Here is a 20,706-nt window from a genome sequence, read left to right as displayed (position 1 = left end):
GTCTGTCAAATGTACCCCAAAGTCGTCTCTGAAAGGCCTCATTTGGAAGCTGTCTGTCGTTATTCAACGCGCGAGAGTTGGTACCAGATTCCTGAATCATATTTTGGGGCAGTTCGCACGTTAGTGGCTCATTCAATCAGCAACAGCAATGAAATAATTTACACTCTCAGAGGAACCTTTGAACTTGTGCTTTCATAGCGCCGCTAATATTAAGGTGCGCCCCGAGATCTAAGCCATGTTGGAACTGAAACGGAGGAATCGACAGAGAGGCTACAGAATGACATCGCATCCATTTGGTTTTCTTTAAATCACTGACGAGCAGGAAAATGTAAAAGGGGAGAGCGAGTGGGGAAGTGAGGCGGTTGCAGCTCTGGTAAAAGTCCTTCTTTGTGATTCACTCCGCAAACAGAGACTTGAAGGTGACTCAGAGGCGTGTGAGCTCTTCACATCGAGATCAAAAAGCACTCAAGGGCAGTTAGCACCTCTTCCGGAGTGGGGGTGGGGTGAGGTAATTACCTTTTGACTTCTGTTACTATGTTCAGAAACTGCCTTTTCGATTGACTTGAACAGAAACTGCATTTCCAATAAGCACCATGGAAGTTAGCCAAATTTATTGAATCGCTTCTCGTCGATTCCCGCACAGGTTTCCGACTCAGTTGGTATCCACGTGGCTCATGTCCAGGAGTGAACATCTCTGCAGCAAATTGCACGGTTAAAGTAAAAGGCACGGAAAGTGGCATCTCGAACCGGCCCCGAGGTCAGAGCATGCTCACAATGTGATGTGTCGTTCTCGGATTGTAATGCGACCTCCGGTTTTAGGGTGGAGAACATTCTTTGGGACCCTTCTTCTGCAAAACAGACACAGTGACTGAATAAATGCTGCACGGTTTGATGTGGAACACGGCCTGCTCAGCTTTGTGCATTTTCCCTGTAGTCAGGTGTGTTTCGTGTTCCGTGTAAACGTGAAAGTCGTCCTGTTTCGAGCAATGTGTGAAATCATTTAGCAAAGCAAGAATCGAAATTGTAGTAATGTCTAGCAGCTCATGGTTATTTGACCGAAGTGTCCAAGTGTCTCTGCTGTCATGATCGCGTTCGCCTCCCGCGCGGAAAATCGCAAACAGCTCTGCTGTTCCAAAGCGATTTGTGCTTTTACTGGAACCGAATGGAGACTATTATTTCATCGCTGTTGTGAAACAAAGTCCTGCGGTGACTCGACTCGTCGTTATTTGGTTTTCTGTCCAATGGGAAAATCGTTCCAATGAATTTCGGTGTCATATGTTATTGAATTTCTCCCATTTCCTTCATTTCCGTCCTGGAGTCATCAGAAGGAAAAGGTAATCTAATCGAGACTGTGAATGGTGAAATTCACTTTTTATGGCCCGTTCTTATGATGTTCTTTCTATCTCTCTTTTCAGCATTGTCTGGAAAGTGGTGGTGCACTAACGCTGCAGTATGTTTGAAAGAGTAGTTTGAAATTGCCCTGTTGGGAGTTGTGAGATTACTTTATGACTCATGCCCTCGGACTGTGACACATTTAGCATTCATGCATCTCTCTGTCTGAAAATGCATTCGGCATGCCAGTTTTGTTTGTGTTACGTGAAAAATGCTTTCTGTTTTGCGATTCGCTCAGCACATTACGAGTTAACGGGGTTTCTGAGGTAACTTCGAGCAGCAAAACTCCTCAATTGAGGTCTGGGAAAATTTCACGGAGTATGGTCAGTCGGGGCAAAATTAAGGAAGTTGTTCGTATCTGCAGTGTTTCACAATACTACCTTTCCCGTGAGCAGTCGAACAGACTAAACGATTGTGCCACAGACTGCGATGGAAAACTCCGCTAAAAAGTAATCCTTTACAGCCAGTGTTAGCAACAAGACGTTATGGGGGTACACGGCGTGGAAACAGATATTTAGGTGTATCTCATCCATGCTCACCACATAACCAAAATTAAACAAGTCCCGTTCCCCAGCATTTGGCCCCAATCCCTCTAAACCCATCCTGTCCAGAAACTATCCGATTACCTTTGCAATTTTCTGAGTGTAATCGCCTTCTCCACTTCCTCTGGGAGCTCATTCCATACACGCACAACCTTCTGTGTGGGAAATGTGCCTCAGGTCGTTTGTCAATTTCAGCCCACTCACCTTAAACCTATGCTCTCGAGTTTTCAACTCACCCCAATTTGGGTAAAACACAGAAATACTCAGTTTACAACCCTTCCATAAGATCATATCGCAGCCGTTACGCTGCAGGGAAAGTCGTCCCAGCTTATTCCACCTCGCCCTACGGTCCAAACATTGACGAAATCATTGTCTATATATTGTCATCAATTTCACGGCGACCGCGGCTGGTTTCTGTAGTGTAGTGGTCATCACGTTCGCCTAACACGCGAAAGGTCCCTAGTTCGAAACTGGGCAGAAACTGCTTTGCTCGTCAACTGCAGCCTTTTACATGGACAAGAACGGAGCTTTCTTGCTTGCTTTCCCATCTGCAAACCTGCCTTCGAATTTGCTTGAAAGAATCTGCTCTCGTAGTGAAATGTAAGGCAACTCCATTTAATTACTGTGTAAAGCATTATAAAGTTTTTCTGCAACCTGGTTCTGATGCATATGCCATTCTGTTTGAGAGTGTCCTTGCCGCGTTCTGATCCTTCCACGAAAAGCAGTACCGCATTTGCATTCCTTGCGCAGGCGGCCCGGTTCAAAGGCAGGGAAGAAGCTGCTGCGCTGGTGTCACAGCGCACCACGGATTCCTGAACTTGTCTGTCTGTCAAATGTACCCCAAAGTCGTCTCTGAAAGGCCTCATTTGGAAGCTGTCTGTCGTTATTCAACGCGCGAGAGTTGGTACCAGATTCCTGAATCATATTTTGGGGCAGTTCGCACGTTAGTGGCTCATTCAATCAGCAACAGCAATGAAATAATTTACACTCTCAGAGGAACCTTTGAACTTGTGCTTTCATAGCGCCGCTAATATTAAGGTGCGCCCCGAGATCTAAGCCATGTTGGAACTGAAACGGAGGAATCGACAGAGAGGCTACAGAATGACATCGCATCCATTTGGTTTTCTTTAAATCACTGACGAGCAGGAAAATGTAAAAGGGGAGAGCGAGTGGGGAAGTGAGGCGGTTGCAGCTCTGGTAAAAGTCCTTCTTTGTGATTCACTCCGCAAACAGAGACTTGAAGGTGACTCAGAGGCGTGTGAGCTCTTCACATCGAGATCAAAAAGCACTCAAGGGCAGTTAGCACCTCTTCCGGAGTGGGGGTGGGGTGAGGTAATTACCTTTTGACTTCTGTTACTATGTTCAGAAACTGCCTTTTCGATTGACTTGAACAGAAACTGCATTTCCAATAAGCACCATGGAAGTTAGCCAAATTTATTGAATCGCTTCTCGTCGATTCCCGCACAGGTTTCCGACTCAGTTGGTATCCACGTGGCTCATGTCCAGGAGTGAACATCTCTGCAGCAAATTGCACGGTTAAAGTAAAAGGCACGGAAAGTGGCATCTCGAACCGGCCCCGAGGTCAGAGCATGCTCACAATGTGATGTGTCGTTCTCGGATTGTAATGCGACCTCCGGTTTTAGGGTGGAGAACATTCTTTGGGACCCTTCTTCTGCAAAACAGACACAGTGACTGAATAAATGCTGCACGGTTTGATGTGGAACACGGCCTGCTCAGCTTTGTGCATTTTCCCTGTAGTCAGGTGTGTTTCGTGTTCCGTGTAAACGTGAAAGTCGTCCTGTTTCGAGCAATGTGTGAAATCATTTAGCAAAGCAAGAATCGAAATTGTAGTAATGTCTAGCAGCTCATGGTTATTTGACCGAAGTGTCCAAGTGTCTCTGCTGTCATGATCGCGTTCGCCTCCCGCGCGGAAAATCGCAAACAGCTCTGCTGTTCCAAAGCGATTTGTGCTTTTACTGGAACCGAATGGAGACTATTATTTCATCGCTGTTGTGAAACAAAGTCCTGCGGTGACTCGACTCGTCGTTATTTGGTTTTCTGTCCAATGGGAAAATCGTTCCAATGAATTTCGGTGTCATATGTTATTGAATTTCTCCCATTTCCTTCATTTCCGTCCTGGAGTCATCAGAAGGAAAAGGTAATCTAATCGAGACTGTGAATGGTGAAATTCACTTTTTATGGCCCGTTCTTATGATGTTCTTTCTATCTCTCTTTTCAGCATTGTCTGGAAAGTGGTGGTGCACTAACGCTGCAGTATGTTTGAAAGAGTAGTTTGAAATTGCCCTGTTGGGAGTTGTGAGATTACTTTATGACTCATGCCCTCGGACTGTGACACATTTAGCATTCATGCATCTCTCTGTCTGAAAATGCATTCGGCATGCCAGTTTTGTTTGTGTTACGTGAAAAATGCTTTCTGTTTTGCGATTCGCTCAGCACATTACGAGTTAACGGGGTTTCTGAGGTAACTTCGAGCAGCAAAACTCCTCAATTGAGGTCTGGGAAAATTTCACGGAGTATGGTCAGTCGGGGCAAAATTAAGGAAGTTGTTCGTATCTGCAGTGTTTCACAATACTACCTTTCCCGTGAGCAGTCGAACAGACTAAACGATTGTGCCACAGACTGCGATGGAAAACTCCGCTAAAAAGTAATCCTTTACAGCCAGTGTTAGCAACAAGACGTTATGGGGGTACACGGCGTGGAAACAGATATTTAGGTGTATCTCATCCATGCTCACCACATAACCAAAATTAAACAAGTCCCGTTCCCCAGCATTTGGCCCCAATCCCTCTAAACCCATCCTGTCCAGAAACTATCCGATTACCTTTGCAATTTTCTGAGTGTAATCGCCTTCTCCACTTCCTCTGGGAGCTCATTCCATACACGCACAACCTTCTGTGTGGGAAATGTGCCTCAGGTCGTTTGTCAATTTCAGCCCACTCACCTTAAACCTATGCTCTCGAGTTTTCAACTCACCCCAATTTGGGTAAAACACAGAAATACTCAGTTTACAACCCTTCCATAAGATCATATCGCAGCCGTTACGCTGCAGGGAAAGTCGTCCCAGCTTATTCCACCTCGCCCTACGGTCCAAACATTGACGAAATCATTGTCTATATATTGTCATCAATTTCACGGCGACCGCGGCTGGTTTCTGTAGTGTAGTGGTCATCACGTTCGCCTAACACGCGAAAGGTCCCTAGTTCGAAACTGGGCAGAAACTGCTTTGCTCGTCAACTGCAGCCTTTTACATGGACAAGAACGGAGCTTTCTTTCTTGCTTGCTTTCCCATCTGCAAACCTGCCTTCGAATTTGCTTGAAAGAATCTGCTCTCGTAGTGAAATGTAAGGCAACTCCATTTAATTACTGTGTAAAGCATTATAAAGTTTTTCTGCAACCTGGTTCTGATGCATATGCCATTCTGTTTGAGAGTGTCCTTGCCGCGTTCTGATCCTTCCACGAAAAGCAGTACCGCATTTGCATTCCTTGCGCAGGCGGCCCGGTTCAAAGGCAGGGAAGAAGCTGCTGCGCTGGTGTCACAGCGCACCACGGATTCCTGAACTTGTCTGTCTGTCAAATGTACCCCAAAGTCGTCTCTGAAAGGCCTCATTTGGAAGCTGTCTGTCGTTATTCAACGCGCGAGAGTTGGTACCAGATTCCTGAATCATATTTTGGGGCAGTTCGCACGTTAGTGGCTCATTCAATCAGCAACAGCAATGAAATAATTTACACTCTCAGAGGAACCTTTGAACTTGTGCTTTCATAGCGCCGCTAATATTAAGGTGCGCCCCGAGATCTAAGCCATGTTGGAACTGAAACGGAGGAATCGACAGAGAGGCTACAGAATGACATCGCATCCATTTGGTTTTCTTTAAATCACTGACGAGCAGGAAAATGTAAACGGGGAGAGCGAGTGGGGAAGTGAGGCGGTTGCAGCTCTGGTAAAAGTCCTTCTTTGTGATTCACTCCGCAAACAGAGACTTGAAGGTGACTCAGAGGCGTGTGAGCTCTTCACATCGAGATCAAAAAGCACTCAAGGGCAGTTAGCACCTCTTCCGGAGTGGGGGTGGGGTGAGGTAATTACCTTTTGACTTCTGTTACTATGTTCAGAAACTGCCTTTTCGATTGACTTGAACAGAAACTGCATTTCCAATAAGCACCATGGAAGTTAGCCAAATTTATTGAATCGCTTCTCGTCGATTCCCGCACAGGTTTCCGACTCAGTTGGTATCCACGTGGCTCATGTCCAGGAGTGAACATCTCTGCAGCAAATTGCACGGTTAAAGTAAAAGGCACGGAAAGTGGCATCTCGAACCGGCCCCGAGGTCAGAGCATGCTCACAATGTGATGTGTCGTTCTCGGATTGTAATGCGACCTCCGGTTTTAGGGTGGAGAACATTCTTTGGGACCCTTCTTCTGCAAAACAGACACAGTGACTGAATAAATGCTGCACGGTTTGATGTGGAACACGGCCTGCTCAGCTTTGTGCATTTTCCCTGTAGTCAGGTGTGTTTCGTGTTCCGTGTAAACGTGAAAGTCGTCCTGTTTCGAGCAATGTGTGAAATCATTTAGCAAAGCAAGAATCGAAATTGTAGTAATGTCTAGCAGCTCATGGTTATTTGACCGAAGTGTCCAAGTGTCTCTGCTGTCATGATCGCGTTCGCCTCCCGCGCGGAAAATCGCAAACAGCTCTGCTGTTCCAAAGCGATTTGTGCTTTTACTGGAACCGAATGGAGACTATTATTTCATCGCTGTTGTGAAACAAAGTCCTGCGGTGACTCGACTCGTCGTTATTTGGTTTTCTGTCCAATGGGAAAATCGTTCCAATGAATTTCGGTGTCATATGTTATTGAATTTCTCCCATTTCCTTCATTTCCGTCCTGGAGTCATCAGAAGGAAAAGGTAATCTAATCGAGACTGTGAATGGTGAAATTCACTTTTTATGGCCCGTTCTTATGATGTTCTTTCTATCTCTCTTTTCAGCATTGTCTGGAAAGTGGTGGTGCACTAACGCTGCAGTATGTTTGAAAGAGTAGTTTGAAATTGCCCTGTTGGGAGTTGTGAGATTACTTTATGACTCATGCCCTCGGACTGTGACACATTTAGCATTCATGCATCTCTCTGTCTGAAAATGCATTCGGCATGCCAGTTTTGTTTGTGTTACGTGAAAAATGCTTTCTGTTTTGCGATTCGCTCAGCACATTACGAGTTAACGGGGTTTCTGAGGTAACTTCGAGCAGCAAAACTCCTCAATTGAGGTCTGGGAAAATTTCACGGAGTATGGTCAGTCGGGGCAAAATTAAGGAAGTTGTTCGTATCTGCAGTGTTTCACAATACTACCTTTCCCGTGAGCAGTCGAACAGACTAAACGATTGTGCCACAGACTGCGATGGAAAACTCCGCTAAAAAGTAATCCTTTACAGCCAGTGTTAGCAACAAGACGTTATGGGGGTACACGGCGTGGAAACAGATATTTAGGTGTATCTCATCCATGCTCACCACATAACCAAAATTAAACAAGTCCCGTTCCCCAGCATTTGGCCCCAATCCCTCTAAACCCATCCTGTCCAGAAACTATCCGATTACCTTTGCAATTTTCTGAGTGTAATCGCCTTCTCCACTTCCTCTGGGAGCTCATTCCATACACGCACAACCTTCTGTGTGGGAAATGTGCCTCAGGTCGTTTGTCAATTTCAGCCCACTCACCTTAAACCTATGCTCTCGAGTTTTCAACTCACCCCAATTTGGGTAAAACACAGAAATACTCAGTTTACAACCCTTCCATAAGATCATATCGCAGCCGTTACGCTGCAGGGAAAGTCGTCCCAGCTTATTCCACCTCGCCCTACGGTCCAAACATTGACGAAATCATTGTCTATATATTGTCATCAATTTCACGGCGACCGCGGCTGGTTTCTGTAGTGTAGTGGTCATCACGTTCGCCTAACACGCGAAAGGTCCCTAGTTCGAAACTGGGCAGAAACTGCTTTGCTCGTCAACTGCAGCCTTTTACATGGACAAGAACGGAGCTTTCTTTCTTGCTTGCTTTCCCATCTGCAAACCTGCCTTCGAATTTGCTTGAAAGAATCTGCTCTCGTAGTGAAATGTAAGGCAACTCCATTTAATTACTGTGTAAAGCATTATAAAGTTTTTCTGCAACCTGGTTCTGATGCATATGCCATTCTGTTTGAGAGTGTCCTTGCCGCGTTCTGATCCTTCCACGAAAAGCAGTACCGCATTTGCATTCCTTGCGCAGGCGGCCCGGTTCAAAGGCAGGGAAGAAGCTGCTGCGCTGGTGTCACAGCGCACCACGGATTCCTGAACTTGTCTGTCTGTCAAATGTACCCCAAAGTCGTCTCTGAAAGGCCTCATTTGGAAGCTGTCTGTCGTTATTCAACGCGCGAGAGTTGGTACCAGATTCCTGAATCATATTTTGGGGCAGTTCGCACGTTAGTGGCTCATTCAATCAGCAACAGCAATGAAATAATTTACACTCTCAGAGGAACCTTTGAACTTGTGCTTTCATAGCGCCGCTAATATTAAGGTGCGCCCCGAGATCTAAGCCATGTTGGAACTGAAACGGAGGAATCGACAGAGAGGCTACAGAATGACATCGCATCCATTTGGTTTTCTTTAAATCACTGACGAGCAGGAAAATGTAAACGGGGAGAGCGAGTGGGGAAGTGAGGCGGTTGCAGCTCTGGTAAAAGTCCTTCTTTGTGATTCACTCCGCAAACAGAGACTTGAAGGTGACTCAGAGGCGTGTGAGCTCTTCACATCGAGATCAAAAAGCACTCAAGGGCAGTTAGCACCTCTTCCGGAGTGGGGGTGGGGTGAGGTAATTACCTTTTGACTTCTGTTACTATGTTCAGAAACTGCCTTTTCGATTGACTTGAACAGAAACTGCATTTCCAATAAGCACCATGGAAGTTAGCCAAATTTATTGAATCGCTTCTCGTCGATTCCCGCACAGGTTTCCGACTCAGTTGGTATCCACGTGGCTCATGTCCAGGAGTGAACATCTCTGCAGCAAATTGCACGGTTAAAGTAAAAGGCACGGAAAGTGGCATCTCGAACCGGCCCCGAGGTCAGAGCATGCTCACAATGTGATGTGTCGTTCTCGGATTGTAATGCGACCTCCGGTTTTAGGGTGGAGAACATTCTTTGGGACCCTTCTTCTGCAAAACAGACACAGTGACTGAATAAATGCTGCACGGTTTGATGTGGAACACGGCCTGCTCAGCTTTGTGCATTTTCCCTGTAGTCAGGTGTGTTTCGTGTTCCGTGTAAACGTGAAAGTCGTCCTGTTTCGAGCAATGTGTGAAATCATTTAGCAAAGCAAGAATCGAAATTGTAGTAATGTCTAGCAGCTCATGGTTATTTGACCGAAGTGTCCAAGTGTCTCTGCTGTCATGATCGCGTTCGCCTCCCGCTCGGAAAATCGCAAACAGCTCTGCTGTTCCAAAGCGATTTGTGCTTTTACTGGAACCGAATGGAGACTATTATTTCATCGCTGTTGTGAAACAAAGTCCTGCGGTGACTCGACTCGTCGTTATTTGGTTTTCTGTCCAATGGGAAAATCGTTCCAATGAATTTCGGTGTCATATGTTATTGAATTTCTCCCATTTCCTTCATTTCCGTCCTGGAGTCATCAGAAGGAAAAGGTAATCTAATCGAGACTGTGAATGGTGAAATTCACTTTTTATGGCCCGTTCTTATGATGTTCTTTCTATCTCTCTTTTCAGCATTGTCTGGAAAGTGGTGGTGCACTAACGCTGCAGTATGTTTGAAAGAGTAGTTTGAAATTGCCCTGTTGGGAGTTGTGAGATTACTTTATGACTCATGCCCTCGGACTGTGACACATTTAGCATTCATGCATCTCTCTGTCTGAAAATGCATTCGGCATGCCAGTTTTGTTTGTGTTACGTGAAAAATGCTTTCTGTTTTGCGATTCGCTCAGCACATTACGAGTTAACAGGGTTTCTGAGGTAACTTCGAGCAGCAAAACTCCTCAATTGAGGTCTGGGAAAATTTCACGGAGTATGGTCAGTCGGGGCAAAATTAAGGAAGTTGTTCGTATCTGCAGTGTTTCACAATACTACCTTTCCCGTGAGCAGTCGAACAGACTAAACGATTGTGCCACAGACTGCGATGGAAAACTCCGCTAAAAAGTAATCCTTTACAGCCAGTGTTAGCAACAAGACGTTATGGGGGTACACGGCGTGGAAACAGATATTTAGGTGTATCTCATCCATGCTCACCACATAACCAAAATTAAACAAGTCCCGTTCCCCAGCATTTGGCCCCAATCCCTCTAAACCCATCCTGTCCAGAAACTATCCGATTACCTTTGCAATTTTCTGAGTGTAATCGCCTTCTCCACTTCCTCTGGGAGCTCATTCCATACACGCACAACCTTCTGTGTGGGAAATGTGCCTCAGGTCGTTTGTCAATTTCAGCCCACTCACCTTAAACCTATGCTCTCGAGTTTTCAACTCACCCCAATTTGGGTAAAACACAGAAATACTCAGTTTACAACCCTTCCATAAGATCATATCGCAGCCGTTACGCTGCAGGGAAAGTCGTCCCAGCTTATTCCACCTCGCCCTACGGTCCAAACATTGACGAAATCATTGTCTATATATTGTCATCAATTTCACGGCGACCGCGGCTGGTTTCTGTAGTGTAGTGGTCATCACGTTCGCCTAACACGCGAAAGGTCCCTAGTTCGAAACTGGGCAGAAACTGCTTTGCTCGTCAACTGCAGCCTTTTACATGGACAAGAACGGAGCTTTCTTGCTTGCTTTCCCATCTGCAAACCTGCCTTCGAATTTGCTTGAAAGAATCTGCTCTCGTAGTGAAATGTAAGGCAACTCCATTTAATTACTGTGTAAAGCATTATAAAGTTTTTCTGCAACCTGGTTCTGATGCATATGCCATTCTGTTTGAGAGTGTCCTTGCCGCGTTCTGATCCTTCCACGAAAAGCAGTACCGCATTTGCATTCCTTGCGCAGGCGGCCCGGTTCAAAGGCAGGGAAGAAGCTGCTGCGCTGGTGTCACAGCGCACCACGGATTCCTGAACTTGTCTGTCTGTCAAATGTACCCCAAAGTCGTCTCTGAAAGGCCTCATTTGGAAGCTGTCTGTCGTTATTCAACGCGCGAGAGTTGGTACCAGATTCCTGAATCATATTTTGGGGCAGTTCGCACGTTAGTGGCTCATTCAATCAGCAACAGCAATGAAATAATTTACACTCTCAGAGGAACCTTTGAACTTGTGCTTTCATAGCGCCGCTAATATTAAGGTGCGCCCCGAGATCTAAGCCATGTTGGAACTGAAACGGAGGAATCGACAGAGAGGCTACAGAATGACATCGCATCCATTTGGTTTTCTTTAAATCACTGACGAGCAGGAAAATGTAAACGGGGAGAGCGAGTGGGGAAGTGAGGCGGTTGCAGCTCTGGTAAAAGTCCTTCTTTGTGATTCACTCCGCAAACAGAGACTTGAAGGTGACTCAGAGGCGTGTGAGCTCTTCACATCGAGATCAAAAAGCACTCAAGGGCAGTTAGCACCTCTTCCGGAGTGGGGGTGGGGTGAGGTAATTACCTTATGACTTCTGTTACTATGTTCAGAAACTGCCTTTTCGATTGACTTGAACAGAAACTGCATTTCCAATAAGCACCATGGAAGTTAGCCAAATTTATTGAATCGCTTCTCGTCGATTCCCGCACAGGTTTCCGACTCAGTTGGTATCCACGTGGCTCATGTCCAGGAGTGAACATCTCTGCAGCAAATTGCACGGTTAAAGTAAAAGGCACGGAAAGTGGCATCTCGAACCGGCCCCGAGGTCAGAGCATGCTCACAATGTGATGTGTCGTTCTCGGATTGTAATGCGACCTCCGGTTTTAGGGTGGAGAACATTCTTTGGGACCCTTCTTCTGCAAAACAGACACAGTGACTGAATAAATGCTGCACGGTTTGATGTGGAACACGGCCTGCTCAGCTTTGTGCATTTTCCCTGTAGTCAGGTGTGTTTCGTGTTCCGTGTAAACGTGAAAGTCGTCCTGTTTCGAGCAATGTGTGAAATCATTTAGCAAAGCAAGAATCGAAATTGTAGTAATGTCTAGCAGCTCATGGTTATTTGACCGAAGTGTCCAAGTGTCTCTGCTGTCATGATCGCGTTCGCCTCCCGCGCGGAAAATCGCAAACAGCTCTGCTGTTCCAAAGCGATTTGTGCTTTTACTGGAACCGAATGGAGACTATTATTTCATCGCTGTTGTGAAACAAAGTCCTGCGGTGACTCGACTCGTCGTTATTTGGTTTTCTGTCCAATGGGAAAATCGTTCCAATGAATTTCGGTGTCATATGTTATTGAATTTCTCCCATTTCCTTCATTTCCGTCCTGGAGTCATCAGAAGGAAAAGGTAATCTAATCGAGACTGTGAATGGTGAAATTCACTTTTTATGGCCCGTTCTTATGATGTTCTTTCTATCTCTCTTTTCAGCATTGTCTGGAAAGTGGTGGTGCACTAACGCTGCAGTATGTTTGAAAGAGTAGTTTGAAATTGCCCTGTTGGGAGTTGTGAGATTACTTTATGACTCATGCCCTCGGACTGTGACACATTTAGCATTCATGCATCTCTCTGTCTGAAAATGCATTCGGCATGCCAGTTTTGTTTGTGTTACGTGAAAAATGCTTTCTGTTTTGCGATTCGCTCAGCACATTACGAGTTAACGGGGTTTCTGAGGTAACTTCGAGCAGCAAAACTCCTCAATTGAGGTCTGGGAAAATTTCACGGAGTATGGTCAGTCGGGGCAAAATTAAGGAAGTTGTTCGTATCTGCAGTGTTTCACAATACTACCTTTCCCGTGAGCAGTCGAACAGACTAAACGATTGTGCCACAGACTGCGATGGAAAACTCCGCTAAAAAGTAATCCTTTACAGCCGGTGTTAGCAACAAGACGTTATGGGGGTACACGGCGTGGAAACAGATATTTAGGTGTATCTCATCCATGCTCACCACATAACCAAAATTAAACAAGTCCCGTTCCCCAGCATTTGGCCCCAATCCCTCTAAACCCATCCTGTCCAGAAACTCATCCGATTACCTTTGCAATTTTCTGAGTGTAATCGCCTTCTCCACTTCCTCTGGGAGCTCATTCCATACACGCACAACCTTCTGTGTGGGAAATGTGCCTCAGGTCTTTTGTCACTTTCAGCCCACTCACCTTAAACCTATGCTCTCGAGTTTTCAACTCACCCCAATTTGGGTAAAACACAGAAATACTCAGTTTACAACCCTTCCATAAGATCATATCGCAGCCGTTACGCTGCAGGGAAAGTCGTCCCAGCTTATTCCACCTCGCCCTACGGTCCAAACATTGACGAAATCATTGTCTATATATTGTCATCAATTTCACGTGTCTTTTTTTAACTTTGTCAAGATGTCAATTACGCTGGACAACAACGAGCAATTGGAAACAGAAAGGTGAAACGGAGAATGGCTTCAACTTTCAGTGCTGGATGCCACTGCGCCGCAGGGCGGCGACCGCGGCTGGTTTCTGTAGCGTAGTGGTCATCATTCGCCTAACACGCGAAAGGTTCCTAGTTCGAAACTGGGCAGAAACTGCTTTGTTCGTCAACTGCAGCCTTTTACATGGACAAGAACGGAGCTTTCTTGCTTGCTTTCCCATGTGCAAACCTGCCTTCGAATTTGCTTGAAAGAATCTGCTCTCGTCGTGAAAGGTAAGGCAACTCCATTTAATTACTGTGTAAAGCATTATAAAGTTTTTCTCCTACCTGGTTCTGATGCATATGCCATTCTGTTTGAGAGTGTCCTTGCCGCGTTCTGATCCTTCCACGAAAAGCAGTACCGCATTTGCATTCCTTGCGCAGGCGGCCCGGTTCAAAGGCAGGGAAGAAGCTGCTGCGCTGGTGTCACAGCGCACCACGGATTCCTGAACTTGTCTTTCTGTCAAATGTACCCCAAAGTCGTCTCTGAAAGGCCTCATTTGGAAGCTGTCTGTCGTTATTCAACGCGCGAGAGTTGGTACCAGATTCCTGAATCATATTTTGGGGCAGTTCGCACGTTAGTGGCTCATTCAATCAGCAACAGCAATGAAATAATTTACACTCTCAGAGGAACCTTTGGACTTTCACCAGAGCTGCAACTGCCTCACTTCCCCACTCGCTCTCCCCGTTTATATTTCCCTGCTCGTCCGTGATTTAAAGAATCCCAAATGGATGCGATATCATTCTGTAGCCTCTCTGTCGATTCCTCTGTTTCAGTTCCAACATGGCTTAGATCTCGGGGCGCACCTTAATAGTAGCGACGCTATGAAAGCACCCCTGTTACCTCAGTGTATTAACAGGCCATTTGTTTGAAAAAAAATGACCCTCTAAAGAGTAACCCACCCAAACACTTTTCCCGATCACATTTCTTCACATTTATTTCTGTCTAATTCACATATCCGTGAACACAACGTGCGGTTTAGCATGGCCAGGGCACCTAACCTGCATATGTTTGGAATGTTTGAGGACACCACAGCAAAGTCACATGGACTTGGGGAGAACGTGCAAAGTCCCCACAGTCATCTGAGGAGGAAATCAAACCAATGTCCCTGGCGCTGTGAGGCAGCATTGCTAACCACTGAGGTACCATGTAATCTGATGCAATAAGTAAAATCAGTGAAAGATACTAAAAAATAAGTTTCAAATGAACACTCTCCGATATTGTCAAAGCATGTCAATCTTACATTCAATACGAATAGGTGTATGGAAAACAATAAAATAACAAAATCTCGGCAATTCATGTATAAACAGTAATTAAACATTTAATTTGATCAAAGGTCATAACAATATTTAGACGAATTGCAATTTTTAATAACAAATGTAGGTAATTAGCTGACTAATGAACACTTGGAAGTGGCATATATTAACTTAACGCTGAAGAAAGCGACTTGTTTCCCCCCTTGTTACACAGCAGAATAACAATGTGTGTGTGTTCGAAATGTTTGAATCAAGTTCTTTCTAGCAAAATAACTGATGACTTACGTTCACTTCGCCTTGTCACCTTTAAAACCACAACATTCTCAAATATTTTCCAAGAATTTACAATCAGAAGAACTAGTTAATTCCTTTTCATAGCAACCCAAAGAGAATAAGTAGCGGACACAGTGAATTAGTGAGTCAATGCAAGAATTCAACTGAAGACAATATCCCTTCTTTCCAAAAATGTTCAAAATTTAAAAAAACAAAATTCATTGCCATTGTTGAATGAAAGAATAAAGAGATGCTAATTCTTTTTCATTTGATTTTGTTGCATGAAACATCCGTCAGTCGTATTATGATTACAAACACGATAAATGTGAGCATTGAAGGCAAATGTAATTAATTGAATTCAACTATGTTTCAACAGGTAAAATAAAATTTGATACTTACAATGATTGAGAGATTGTGCACTGCAATATCTTTACAGTGGTTCATGTACTGTGCCGTAAATCCACATTTGCGCAACCTACTAGATTGAATAAGTATTGTTTTTATTATAAATCAGCAACAATTGAATTATCAAAGTCTGTCAATGCATTAATGAATAATGAAAAATCTCTTTTTGCAAGTGATTGAGCAATGTCTGGAAATGAACTGGAATTAATTCAGTGAAAAGTAATTACATTTTCCTGAATTTTAAGACCGAGATTACCGTGATCTTTCAAATGAGCAAACATCAGATATTTGCAATGAAGTTGGATGGGAAGTCATTGGTTCCTTTGAGGGGTAGGTGACCTGAAAAATAAAGGTATTTTCATACTGTACTATTAGCACTAAGACATAATGAATTAAATCTAAATGTGAATCTCACTATACTTGTTCAAAAGACATTTTTTATAAATGGCAATGCCTTGATAATGATTGCTGTCTTTTGAAGAATTAAAATGAATCAATATTTCAAAAGCACTTTGCTGTGATGTTGATTAGATATTTATTAAGATCAGTAAACTGAGGTATAAAACATTGTACCTAGCTTTATGGATTGAAGAAAAATGAGCCATTCAGTGATTATTGAGCAAGAATCTTTTTTTAAGTAAAAAATGTACGTAATACAAGAATTGTGAATTTCCATACACTGGATTCCTTGTAGAGATATGTTACATCAATTTATATGATCAATATTATGATCAATGTTTAAAAACTTGTGTCAGAATTAGGAAGAGAATTAGTAAGTCATGAAAGTGAGCTTGAAACTGAACAATGTCGTCAATGATATGTGGCATATATGCGATTTTAATAATATTGTCATTTTTGGACAATGATGAATAATGTTGGAATAGAAATGACAAAAAAATCAACACGGTCAAAGCAGATCTTTTCTTACAATGAAATGAAAACAATAATCATTTTGTAGCACGCATGATTTGAAATAGCAGGTTTTTAAATGTGACATATACAGTGAAGGCTAACCCTTTTGCAAAAATGTGGGAAGTTCACAAATTTAAAATGCAGTATTTGTTCAATTTGTAATAAAAATGGTTATAATTTGAATTGTCTCTTGTACACACACAACAAAAAAGGAGCTTAAAGATTGTTAGATTGACAAAGATTTGCTTTACAACATTATTGTAGTATAGTCAATATCTGTGATAAAGTAGAATTATTGGTTTAAACAATATAAATCAACATTAACGACTGAGCTGAAATATAGCACCTCAATTGCATTAACTGCATAGAATAGTAAATAAATGTTTATTGTTGTCATTTGTCCTAGGAACAATAAGATACTTACTCAGGTTATTCCACTGAATAGTAATCAGCTGATGATGAATATCTTTGTGTCGCTTTATGTGCACTGTTTTGTGTGAACATTGATTTCAATAAATTTAGATATTTACATGAATTAGGAACAGACTGATAACTGGGTGTGAAAGATCTTATTTAAGATTAGACAATTTTTAGGAATTCAGGAGGTTTGCTGAACAAAACACTGTTAAGTCATCATGCAATAAACTGGATTAGAGAGAAACGTGCAAATTCAATTTTCAAATGAATGCACTCGGATATTTTCAGAACATTTCAATCGTACATTCAATATAAATAGATGAATGGAAAACTAAAAACAAATTTCAGACAACTCATAAACAGATCAATAACTAAAAATTGATATATAGTAGGAAGTGGCATTTGTTTATTTAACTGAAGAATAACTTAATTTTTTTCTCATATTTATACCTTTGAAGCATCAAGTTCTATCTTTACTTTGCATATTTCATCTTTGTGAATGCAACATTATCAAATATTTTGCAAAGAATATTGATTGAGTGTAATTAGATACATTCTGTTATTAGCGGACTGAAGAATATATATAGCAGATACTGTGATTATTGGAATGAACAACAAATGAAAACATATCTCATGTTGAATTGAAAGGCAATTCATTCGATTCTTAGATATTTTCTTCTCAACATTCAGAGCTGCTCTGGCACAGCTCTGTGCAATGTGGGAATTGAAATTGGTCTGGTAACAGAGACACGACCAGACAACTCTGGTCTGGTAACAGATACACGACCAGAGTTGCACAAGATTCCTTCATAACATTCCCAACCAGGTTGGGCAGGGCTGAAAACTAATCAGATGTTTATTGCGATAATTGGATTGGAATTAAATGGTTGGATACTGTGTACAATCTTCTGAAAATTCAGTAGTAATTTACAATAATGATGGGAGTTAACAAATGTCTTAATTTAACATGATTTTTATGATCACTTGTGGAACGACAACTTGACAGAATTGTGTGATTACTGTGCATTATAAATAAAAATGAATATAATTATTCTATATGTTCATAAGTTCCACATTTTCAGAAATGCAAATTACAATGCTTTTGATCTACATATAAATTGGAACAAAATGATGAATTGGTCAATCAATGTGCCTATTCAGCTGAAGACAACTTTCATTCTTTCTAAAATACACGATTTCTAAGTCACCATTTCCTGTATGCCAACCCTTTTTTGTGTGCTTCAAAAAATTCATGGGGATTTCAATGATTTTGCACGTGAAAAATATTCAATTGTTATTGTGATTAAAAACACAATAAATGTTAACATTGAAGTGATTTCTAATCAAATCAATTCAAAAGTGTTTCCAAGTTTAAAATGAAAAGCAATATTCAGAATGATTGAATGATTGTGCATTGCAATGTCCTTGCATTAATTATTATATGAAAACATAGTTCCACATGTACACCCCTTACCGAATTGAACAATTGTTAGGTTTTGGCAACAAATCGATTTGAAATATTTTATTAATGAATTTAAGAATAATGAGGTATCTCCTCTTACTATTCCACTGAGTAATGTTCAGAAATGAAGAGAAATATTGCAGTGTAAATTAACTGGTGTTCTCTGAATTTCAATGGCTGAGAAGACTGTGATCTTTCAAATGAGCAAAAGTCAGATATTTACAAATGATGTTGCAATGGCAATTATTGGTCTTTTGTGGGCGTATTGGCCTTATCAAACAAGTTTTAATGTTGTAGCACTCACACTAAGAAATATGGAAGGTATTAAAAGCACATTGTACTTGTTATAAAGCCTAAGTTAAAGTATTGCGTAATTATTGTAATTGATAATTGTTTCTAAAATCCTGATAGATAAATTGACTTAATATTTTGAATGCACTTTGCTCTGATGTCGATTGTCTATTCATTAAGATAAATAAACTGAAAATTAAAATATAAAACGTGGCTTTAATAATTAAAAAATCTCAGCAACAATTGAACATCGTTCAACTTTTTTTTGGTTGGTTCATGTCTATTTTATTAATGTAACTTTTATCATGATAAATGTTTAGATAAATGTCAGAACTAGGAAGAAAATAATGAGGATGGGAAAGTGGGTATTATTATGCACTAAACATCGAGTCAATGACATTTGGTACAGGGAGTCATTTTGTAGCAAAAAAAACTAATAATTGTGTGATTATTGTTCATTGACAACTAATGTTGGAAGAAAATAAAACTACCTCAAAATGAAATTAAAATAAATATCATTTTGGAGGTCACATGATTTGAAAAATGGAAATTGTCACTTAATGTGACATTTGAGCTGAAGAATCGTTCTTCCCCCCGCCACCCCCATGTGTAGTCCTGTCAATAATTTAAAATTTAGTATAAGTTGAACTAAATAACAAATGGATGTTCCTCCATTGTTTTCTTGAAAACAAAAATTTAAAAAATTAACATGAAAATGATATCGCTCTGCAAGGAATAATTTCACAGATAATAAGTGTTTGTATTGAATTTAAATGTCACCATAGCTGTAGGAGTGATTTCCCCTGACAGGGAATGAAGACTGAGGAGATAGGCCGAACTCAGGCAAGTGGAAGATGTTTACTCATGCTGCAATCAGTTAATGCAGGGATCATCCCCCCGAGGCCAATCTAGGAAGGGAGGTCCATGACACACTAATGTGTACAGTAAAAAGCAGTATTTTTACACACCTTCTGTATTACAATGTCCACATGCAATGTGGTTACAGTCGTTCCATCATGATACAGACACCCAATCCTGTAGAACACCTAATCTTGGATGAACATCAATATGGATAGCCCGAATTTCCTATTGGTTCATGGTGTTTTACAGGTGCTATAATCTCCAGGCCTTGGGATCTCTGTGCATTTTATTTCCTCACATTACAAAATTAATTTCTGCAGTCCTTTGGGCCTCTCACTTTGCCTTATTTACAATTCTCAAGAATATGTAATTAGAAAAGTTTTAAATGTTCTGAGCAATTTTAAAATAGTAACTATTTCTGACAATCAAACCCTGCCTGTTTCCCTGACAGCCGCTGTGGAAGTTAGCTGGGCTCTATCCTGCAGTTGGTGTTTATTCATTCACTGGGACAATTATTCTTTCATTAATGAAAGTCAGGGTTGGTCATTTTTCTGTGTGCCTGCATTCTCTTATCACTATCTGGAATATGACTGTCTGGAATTGCATGCTTATGGACTTGGAGTAGGATTGTACAAAATGTTCTTTTTTTAACTTCAGACTGAAACACACTGTTGGTCTTATTTATCTCCCCTCCACCATTTTGTGTTTTAATTCCAAGGCAGGCTGCTCAGGGCTTCCCTACAGCAGCAAATCAATAAGGATTTCAGCATTAAAATAAAAATCAACATTCGCTACCATTAGGAAACTGTACCATGCAATATGCTTACGTCACTGAGACTCAATTCCACACTTAAAGCCGACTATACTGATTTGATCAATGATTACATATTAGATATAAGTAACAATTAGTGTTAAAACTAGTCACTGTAAACTTAAAATGATTAGAAATGTCATATTACAATCCACAACATGTAGAATTGGAGTCGAAAACAATCAGATGTATCTTCATTTGTAAGGCTGAATATGAATCCAATGATTTCTGTGAACATTCAAATGAGAAGATATCAGATATTTCCTGTCAGTGTTGGATGAGGGATCATTGCTTGGTTGGTGGTTGTGTTGACCTGGAATAAAAGATAATTTTTTCTTAGTAAAATTGGCACTATGAAATAATGATTTAAATTGAAATGTGAATCTCACGATATTTGTTACAAAACCTAAATTAAATTACTGTGTGATTGTTGGACTAACAATGAATTGGTAATCTATTTTAGAACACTGACACATTAAGTGATTCAATATTTCCAAACGGGTTTGCTGTGATATGGTACTAAGCACATATGCTCTTACTTAAAAATTAAAATCA

The 20,706-nt window shown here is 41.7% G+C and overlaps 1 long non-coding RNA gene across 9 annotated transcripts in view; it reads right to left on the bottom strand.

Moving 5' to 3' along the window:
• Positions 1 to 16,207: 16,207 nt before the first annotated feature.
• Positions 16,208 to 20,706, bottom strand: part of LOC140471689 (uncharacterized) — a 61,907-nt gene continuing 57,408 nt past the window's right edge. For all 9 annotated transcript variants that reach the window (XR_011957189.1, XR_011957190.1, XR_011957194.1 and 6 more), the window contains one exon: positions 16,208 to 20,464. This is a non-coding gene — a long non-coding RNA (uncharacterized lncRNA). The remainder of the gene's footprint in view (positions 20,465 to 20,706) is intronic.

The sequence above is a fragment of the Chiloscyllium punctatum genome, unplaced genomic scaffold (genome assembly GCF_047496795.1).
Source record: "Chiloscyllium punctatum isolate Juve2018m unplaced genomic scaffold, sChiPun1.3 scaffold_154, whole genome shotgun sequence".
Taxonomy (NCBI): domain Eukaryota; kingdom Metazoa; phylum Chordata; class Chondrichthyes; order Orectolobiformes; family Hemiscylliidae; genus Chiloscyllium; species Chiloscyllium punctatum.
Note: the sequence above shows the minus strand (reverse complement) of the source record. Positions and strands in the feature narration are given on the sequence as shown.